Here is an 8,190-nt window from a genome sequence, read left to right as displayed (position 1 = left end):
GGTTTTTGTGGTCCTTTCTGTCTCTTAGGCTCATAATTACCTTGTGTCTTTGGTGTTCTTCATTCTTCCTTGCTCCAGGTGGGTTGAGACCAATTGATGTATCTTAGATGGCCGCTTGCTAGTGTTTAAGACCCCAGACACCACTCTCCAAAGTGGGATGCAGACGTTTTCTTAATAGATTTTATTATGCCAGTTGACTTAGATGTCCCCTGAAACCATGGTCCTCAGACCCCCGCCCCTGCTACGCTGACCTTTGAAGCATTCAGTTTATTCAGGAAACTTCTTTGCTTTTGGTTTAGTCCATTTTGGTTGGCTTCTCCTGTATTGTGTATTCTCTTTCCCTTCACCTAAAATAAAACTTACCTACTATCTACTATCTAATTAGCAAATACCCCTCTCTCTCCCTCCCTTCTTCCCTCCCTCCCCCATCTCATAACCATCAAAGAACCTTTTCTTCTCTGTTTAAACTGTTTCTCCAGTTCTTATAATAGTGGTCTTATACAATATTTGTCCTTTTGCAATTGACTAATTGCAGCACTGTTTACAATAGCAAAAAGTTGGAAGCAACCATGGTGCCCATCAATGGATGAATGGATAAATAAACTATGGTATATTCACACAATGGAATACTACTCATCGATAAAAAACAATGTTGAATCCATGAAACATTTCATAACGTGGAGAAATCTGGAAGATGTTATGCTGAGTGAAATTGGTTAACTGGGGTTTTCAAAGGGTGCATAACCCTCACCCAGATGGCATGACCTTGCTTCAGAATGCTGTGGGGTCTACATGTGAGTCTTCTATTGGGGCTGCCTTGAAACTCCACATGGCATCTTTTCCCACCTCAGATACCTCCCATACCATCAGGTCAGCCAGGTCATGTGGCCCAAGCAGCAGGGCCACTTGTACCACAACTGTTCGAGTTGGGATGAAGGGCTGGGCTTTTACACCACACGTAGATCAGCAACTGGATGGGCAGCCTCTAGGAGGAGGCAACCCCAAAAGCTTGGCCCCTCAAAGGCCGCCTACCAGCAGCACCCTCAGACACCAGGGAATGAGGCCTTCATTCCCAAGGGAGGGTCCTAAAGAGGGTAGACATTACAGCATCCACCCCCAAGTAGTTCAAGTGTTTCCCTAAGTGGTGTCAGTGCTGGCTGAGAGCAGTGGTCAGGGACATGTGGTCCCATCTCCTGGCACTCACACCCACTCACCATCCCCTCCCACATGAGGCCTGACTGGGGCTGTGTGAAGTGTCTTAGTGTTCTGTGACTGCTGTCACAAAGCACCACAAACAAGGTAATATTTGTGAATGTGACTCCCCCTGGAGTCTGTGTCACCCCTGCCGAAGCAGTACCAATAGGTGGCCACAAGTTAGCCTTGGCTGTGGGATGACCACACTCTGCTGCCCCTGGTGGCCACCCGGAACACAGGCAGCCCCTCACATACTCCTTGTAGTCCAGGGTAGGGGGGTACAGACCAAGAGTCCACAACTGAGGAAACACCCTCAGGGTTATGTATGGACACACTGCTACAGGAGGTTGGGGCAGCCTTGGGGGTTTGTGAACGTGGCACTGGTAAGAGTGAAACTCATGCCTCAGCTGGATTACAAGAACTGGGTTCAGACAGCAAGATATCTGAGAGATTCAGAATTCTTTAAAAAAAAAAAAAAAAAAGAGGGCAGACCATCCTAGCTTGTTCAGGGCCACTAGGACAGCTCCAGGGCTCCAGTCACGTGGCATTCCATGAAGGGGCCCCAGAACACAGCTGACCTTCCTGCGACCTCTCAGAGGGGGCTCAGCAGGAACAAGGAAGAGTTTATGCAGAGGGGGGTCCCTGGGTGATACAAATGGTTAACGTGTTCTGCTGGTAACTGAAAGGTTGGAGGTTCAAGTCCACCCAGAGGCACTTAGGGTGAAAATCCCATGATCTTCTGAAAAATCAGCCGTTGAAAACCCCATGGAGCACAGTTCTACCCTGACACATATGCGGGTCGCCATGAGTCGAGATCCACTCAATGGCAACAGATTGTGTGTGTGTATGTGTGCGCACGCACAGAGCAAAGCAGCAAGAACATGAGAGAAAGGACTTGAGCTGTCAATTTAAGGAAGGCAGATGTGGGATGAGCCTGCCATTTCCCCATGGCAATCGCTGAGACTGCAGCATCCCTCTCCCCTCATCTGGAGAGGACAGTCCCGGGTTTTCCTCTGGGGCACCTGCACTCCCACCCGTTCTCTACCCCAGGTCCAGAGTTGGGCATGTGACCTAGGCCTGGCATAGCCCAGCCATGACAATTGGTTCAGGAAAAAACATGTGACTCAGGTCCAGCAAATCTAGGCACTTCTTAGCTCACCCAGTGATTGGTTCAGGAATGGGCACTTGACTCAGGCCTCACCAATCGCCAAATTTTTAGCTGGGTAACTGGGGAAAAGCATTCTTTCTGCTGGACTTGCAGCTGTGAGGATGTAGCCTGAAGCTGAGGGGTGACAGCACTATGCGATGGCAGTGTGGTGTGGAGGAGAAAGGAGAGCAGACCCTGATAACAGTGTCTGAGACCCTGGACCAAGCCACTATTCTTGCTGGAAGCCACTATTCTACGTCTTCTTGATTATCTGAGCCAATATGCTTCGTTTTTGGTTTAAGCAAGTTGGGGTTGTATTTCTCCTTGGGGCAGAGATCAACCAGGAAAGCAAATGTTCCTATGAGAATTGTGAAAGAAGAAGAAATTTATTATAGCACTTGGACTTCACCGAATTGTGGGAGGAACTACCCTCTTGCCATCGTGTCAATTCCAACTCATGGCAACCCTATGTGTTTCAGATACAAACCACCAAACTTCTGGTTAATAATGGGGACAAACTGTTTGTGCCATTTAGGAGCCTTGGGAGGAGATAACCCAAAAAAAACAAACCTGTTGCCGTGGAGTCAATTCCAACTCACAGCATCCCTACAGGCAGAGTAAAACTGCCCCGTAGGGTTTGCAAGGAGTGGCTGGTGAATTCAAACTGCCAACCTTTTGGTTAGCGGCCATAGCTCTTTACCACTGCACCACCAGGGCTCCTGGGAGGAGATTACAACAAAAAAGAAACCAAACTAAACCCATTGCCATCAAGTCGATTCCGACTCATAGCAACCCTATAGGACAGAGTAGAACTGCCCCACAGAGTTTCCAGGGAATGCCTGGTGGATTCAAACTGCTGACCTTTTGGTTTTGGTTAGCAGACATAGCTCTTAACCTCTACTCCACCAGGGAGGAGCCAATGAAAACCCTTTGGATCACAATGGTTCATCCTAAAACCAATCATGGGAACAGTGTAGTAATGGGCAGCATTTCATTCTGTTGTCGCCAGGAGTTGGGCACCAACTTCACATCAGCTGACAACAACCTACAGTTATACACAACTTTGCCATTTATTGCCAGATTATTCTTCAAAGCAGTTGTATCAATATACATTCTCACCAGTAGAAATCCAAAACAGAAGTTGGAGAATCCAGGGGAGGGGAGAGTCACTCCCCAGCAGGGGCATAGAGGAAGCTTGCAGAGAAGCTGGGTGTGTCCTGCTCTGGAAATGGCACTACAGGGGGGCTGGTGAAAACGTTGATGGAAAACTGGCCTCTTCACAGCTACTCTCTCTAGATTTGCAACAAGGGTCTGCTGATGGCCTAGGGCTGCTGTTGGTCAGCAGAGCTGACAAATGGGAAGAAGAGCCAGATGCAGAGTGAGGAAAAGTACACACTGCAGGGAGAAAGACCCCATCGTGCCTCTGCATATGTCTCTCACCGTCTCTAACCATGACGACCTTCACCATGTAGCAGCTGTTTCCCCACCTCCACCTTCCAAACCTGACACAAACTTTTCTTGTGTTCCCCTCTGAAACCAAACTGGCTACAGATTGGGAGCTAGCCAAGGGGCTGTGACTCTCATGGTATCCAAGTCAGATCTCTGGTTCCCAGACATAGAGGTTTTCTGCTTAGATAAAGCAAGTAAAACTTCAATAAACTGCCTATCTGTCTCAGTCTTGGGGGTGCCATGATCAATCATGCAACTTCTAAGACCTCTGTGTGTCAAACTATTCTGATGACACCTTCGGTACTGCTACTATTTCAGGAACCACCCCCACCTCGTGTCTGGCCATTAAGTGCCACCTCTTGGCCCCTGCCACCCTGGGAACGCAAAATCTCCTTGATTTTAGGAGACCAATTAAATGACAGTTCCCATTGTCACTTTGGCCTACAGAGAAACATTGCCACAGAGCTCTTCAAGGACACCAGTGTTCCCCTCAGCAAGGTGTTTCCCAAAGCTTGGAAAGGCTAGTCCTCTGGGCCACCCAGGAGACAGATTCACTGTAGCATCTAGCTATCTAGCTTTGGGTACCTTCTCCTCTTGAATATCAAGGACATTCTGGCATCTCAACTCCATTCAGTGCCTTCTGGGTCCAGTTTTAACTTTGAGAGCCACGCCCTGCCACTCATACTAATACACTGAATCCAGACCTCTGCTTGGTGGACCCATATCAGTTAATGTGGCTGTGCCCTGTCAGCATGATGGTCCTTCCATGTGTACATTCCCACACACATCCCAAGGGTTTCATTTATGTAAACTTGCAAACTCCTGCAATTCTCTTGACACATGGCACCTCCACCCAGGTCACACCTGGTACCTGAACTCCTGGGACCTTCCAGGACTTGAGTTTGATCATAGGCTAGGAACAGTCAGGATGGTGGAGTAGGTACTGAGGAGGACCAGCAGGTTCTTTCTAGACACCCACCTTAGGAGAGGCCATTACACGCCATTAGAGGCAAAGGCAGACTAGCCTGTTCAGACAGAAGAGGAGGGATGCTTCTACTGGAAAAGTCAGCTTGGCAGATGTCAGGGTTCAAGGGCTACACTGTAACCTTACAAACACCATGCAAATTTCTCTTCTGGTCAAGTATAACCTGGAATTATATTTAAAAAAAAAAAAAAAAACTTGAGCCAATAGAATCCAACAACACATCAAAAAAATAATTCACCATGATCAAGTGGGATTTATACCAGGTATGCAAGGCTGGTTTAATATCAGAAAAACCATTAATGTAATCCATCACATAAATAAAACAAAAGATAAAAACCACATGATCTTATCAATTGATGCAGAAAAGGCATTTGACAAAGTCCAACACCCATTTATGATAAAAACTCTTACCAAAATAGGAATTGAAGGAAAATTCCTCAACATAATAAAGGGCATCTATGCAAAGCCAACAGCCAATATCACTCTAAATGGAGAGAACCTGAAAGCATTTCCCTGGAGAATGGGAACCAGACAAGGATGCCCTTTATCACCGCTCTTATTCAACATCGTACTTGAAGTCCTAGCCAGGGCAATTAGGCTAGACAAAGAAATAAAGGGTATCCGGATTGGCAAGGAGGAAGTAAAATTATCACTATTTGCAGATGACATGATCTTATACACAGAAAACCCTAAGGAATCCTCCAGAAAACTACTGAAACTAATAGAAGAGTTTGGCAGAGTCTCAGGTTATAAAATAAACATACAAAAATCACTTGGATTCCTCTACATCAACAAAAAGAACACCGAAGAGGAAATAATCAAATCAATACCATTCACAGTAGCCCCCAAGAAGATAAAATACTTCAGAATAAATCTTACCAAGGATGTAAAAGACCTATACAAAGAAAACTACAAAGCTCTACTACAAGAAATTCAAAAGGACATACTTAAGTGGAAAAACATACCTTGCTCATGGATAGGAAGACTTAACATAGTAAAAATGTCTATTCTACCAAAAGCCATCTATACATATAACGCACTTCCGATCCAAATTCCAATGTCATATTTTAAGGGGATAGAGAAACAAATCACCAATTTCATGTGGAAGGGAAAGAAGCCCCCGATAAGCAAAGCATTACTGAAAAAGAAGAAGAAAGTGGGAGGCCTCACTCTACCTGATTTCAGAACCTATTATACAGCCACAGTAGTCAAAACAGCCTGGTACTGGTACAACAACAGGCACATAGACCAATGGAACAGAATTGAGAACCCAGATATAAATCCATCCATGTATGAGCAGTTGATATTTGACAAAGGACCAGTGTCAGTTAATTGGGGAAAAGATAGTCTTTTTAACAAATGGTGCTGGCATAACTGGATATCCATTTGCAAAAGAATGAAACAGGACCCATACCTCACACCATGCACAAAAACTAACTCCAAGTGGATCAAAGACCTAAACATAAAGACTAAAACGATTAAGATCATGGAAGAAAAAATAGGGACAACCCTAGGAGCCCTAATACAAGGCATAAACAGAATACAAAACATTACCAAAAATGATGAAGAGAAACCCGATAACTGCGAGCTCCTAAAAATCAAACACCTATGCTCATCTAAAGACTTCACCAAAAGAGTAAAAAGACCACCTACAGACTGGGAAAGAATTTTCAGCTATGACATCTCAGACCAGCGCCTGATCTCTAAAATCTACATGATTTTGTCAAAACTCAACCACAAAAAGACAAACAACCCAATCAAGAAGTGGGCAAAGGATATGAACACACATTTCACTAAAGAAGATATTCAGGCAGCCAACAGATACATGAGAAAATGCTCTCGATCATTAGCCATTAGAGAAATGCAAATTAAAACTACGATGAGATTCCATCTCACTCCAACAAGGCTGGCATTAATCCAAAAAACACAAAATAATAAATGTTGGAGAGGCTGCGGAGAGATTGGAACTCTTACACACTGCTGGTGGGAATGTAAAATGGTACAACCACTTTGGAAATCTATCTGGCGTTATCTTAAACAGTTAGAAATAGAACTACCATACAACCCAGAAATCCCACTCCTCGGAATATACCCTAGAAATACAAGAGCCTTCACACGAACAGATATATGCACACCCATGTTTATTGCAGCTCTGTTTACAATAGCAAAAAGCTGGAAACAACCAAGGTGTCCATCAACGGATGAATGGGTAAATAAATTGTGGTATATTCACACGATGGAATACTACGCATCGATAAAGAACAGTGACGAATCTGTGAAACATTTCATAACGTGGAGGAACCTGGAAGGCATTATGCTGAGCGAAATGAGTCAGAGGCAAAAGGACAAATATGGTATAAGACCACTATTATAAGAGCTTGAGAAATAGTAAAAACTGAGAAGAACACATACTTCTGTGGTTACGAAGGGGGGAGGGAGGGAGGGAGGGAGAGGGTTTTTTATTGATTAATTAGTAGATAAGAACTGCTTTGGGTGAAGGGAAAGACAACACTCAATACATGGAAGGTCAGCTCAATTGGACTGGACCAAAAGCAAAGAAGTTTCCGGGATAAAATGAATGCTTCAAAGGTCAGCGGAGCAGGGGTGGGGGTCTGGGGACCATGGTTTGAGGGGACTTCTAAGTCAATTGGCAAAATAATTCTATTATGAAAACATTCTGCATCCCACTTTGAAATGTGGCATCTGGGGTCTTAAATGCTAACAAGTGGCCATCTAAGATGCATCAATTGGTCTCAACCCACCTGGAGCAAAGGAAAATGAAGAACACCAAGATCACACGACAACTAAGAGCCCAAGAGACAGAAAGGGCCACATGAACCAGAGACCTACATCATCCTGAGACCAGAAGAACTAGTTGGTGCCCGGCCACAATCGATGACTGCCCTGACAGGGAGCACAACAGAGAACTCCTGAGGGAACAGGAGATCAGTGGGATGCAGACCCCAAATTCTCATAAAAAGACCATACTTAATGATCTGACTGAGACTAGAGGAATCCCAGCGGCCATGCTCCCCAGACCTTCTGTCGGCACAGGACAGGAACCATCCCCGAAGACAACTCATCAGACATGAAAGGGACTGGTCAGTGGGTGGGAGAGAGATGCTGATGAAAAGTGAGCTAATTATATCAGATGGACACTTGAGAGTGTGTTGGCAACTCTTGCCTCGAGGGGGGATGGGAGGATAGAGAGAGAGGGAAGCTGGCAAAATTGTCACGAAAGGAGAGACTGAAAGGGCTGACTCAATAGGGGAAGAGCAAGTGGGAGTACGGAGAAAGATGTATGTAAACTTATATGTGACAGACTGATTGGATTTGTAAACGTTCACTTGAAGCTTAATAAAAGTTAATAAAAAAAAAAAAAAAACTTGTTGCCATTGAATTACTTCCAACTCAT

The sequence above is a fragment of the Elephas maximus genome, chromosome 2 (genome assembly GCF_024166365.1).
Source record: "Elephas maximus indicus isolate mEleMax1 chromosome 2, mEleMax1 primary haplotype, whole genome shotgun sequence".
NCBI lineage: Eukaryota > Metazoa > Chordata > Mammalia > Proboscidea > Elephantidae > Elephas > Elephas maximus.
This window is presented reverse-complemented; position numbering follows the sequence as displayed.